Source organism: Epinephelus moara, unplaced genomic scaffold, assembly GCF_006386435.1.
Source record: "Epinephelus moara isolate mb unplaced genomic scaffold, YSFRI_EMoa_1.0 scaffold608, whole genome shotgun sequence".
In the NCBI taxonomy this organism is placed as follows: domain Eukaryota; kingdom Metazoa; phylum Chordata; class Actinopteri; order Perciformes; family Serranidae; genus Epinephelus; species Epinephelus moara.
The window spans coordinates 1-1,171 of record NW_026082551.1 but is presented as its reverse complement, the minus strand read 5'-3'; the positions used below and the strand labels follow the sequence as shown (position 1 = coordinate 1,171).

General features: G+C 43.2%; 1 long non-coding RNA gene across 1 annotated transcript; it reads right to left on the bottom strand.

Moving 5' to 3' along the window:
- Positions 1-106: 106 nt before the first annotated feature.
- LOC126387514 (uncharacterized) lies at positions 107-1,165 on the bottom strand. Its single transcript, XR_007569692.1, has 3 exons — positions 1,018-1,165; positions 485-569; positions 107-400 (listed from the first exon to the last, which is right to left on the bottom strand). It is a non-coding gene; the product is annotated as an uncharacterized LOC126387514 (long non-coding RNA).
- Between the last annotated feature and the right edge of the window lie 6 nt (positions 1,166-1,171).

Below are 1,171 nucleotides of genomic sequence, written 5' to 3'. Positions count from 1 at the left end.
TCTGTTTGTTTTATTATTTCCTATTGTGTTCTAAAATATTTTATTTTGTGTGAACACAGCGAGTGAATAAATAAAATAAAACAGTGATAAGGATTTAACAGGACAGCAGAGATTAACTAGACCATGAGGCATCTTACCAAACATGGAGAGGATCCCACACAGCACCCACACCAGCAGAGAGAGCCCCACGCTGCCACTGTTCATCAGGACTCCCTTGGGTGCGATGAAGATCCCACTGCCCACCACTGTGCCAATGATGAAGCACACTGCAGGCAGCAGGCCTATCTCTCTCCGGAGGCGCACCACGTCCTCTTCCGTCTTCTCCTTGTCAGCCTCCTCTGTCTTCACATGTGTCCTGTCCATGTCTCTGTGGCTGCACATCCTCCTTGGACACCTCAAACTGACCACACTTAGTTTACTCAATTTTGCTAAACTGAAGTTCACGTCTTTATTATGCATTCGTCCTGCAAACTCGAGTTCTTACCTCTTTTGTCTCCGAATCCTTTCCACTTTCCCTCCTGATGTGTTTCATAAAACAGAAACAACAGTCCTCTTTGTGCTTGTTCACCCTGACAGACACACATTTGCAACAGATTAATGAATGTTTATGAAACTGTGGTAGATGACACAACACTTGCTTCAACATGGGCTCCTCCCCTTCTAATTAATTCTGCATGCTTTCTCCCCATATTGGCAGAAGGAAAGAGAGTGCACAGTAAGGTCACGTGAGGCAGTATGCTTGAACTGTATAAAGTGATGTTATTTCATTTCATTTTTCACAACATCAAAAGAGGATGCTTCCTGATACAAGCAAAATGCAAACTAGCTCTGGTGAGTTAACAGAGATGGGAGGAGTTTAAGTGAAATGGGCTGCAGAGAACAAAATCATCAAGAAGTTAGCAAAATCAACAGAAATGTCAGTAATTGTTTTCTAGTTTGAATATTGTTGTAAAGTTTTCTACTTTTCTACATTTAAAGAGAAGGGTGAAACTTCTTTCCCCTTAAACCAATTCCTACTTGGTTCCCATCCAGCTCCCCGTCACTTCCTCTTGCTGGCAGCGCCATAGTGCGATCTCTGCGTAAAAAGGGCCTCCCTCGCACACTTGCTATGCACACAATCTGATGATGAAATGAGGCATCGACATCTGTGTTGTGATTCGACCTGTAAGTA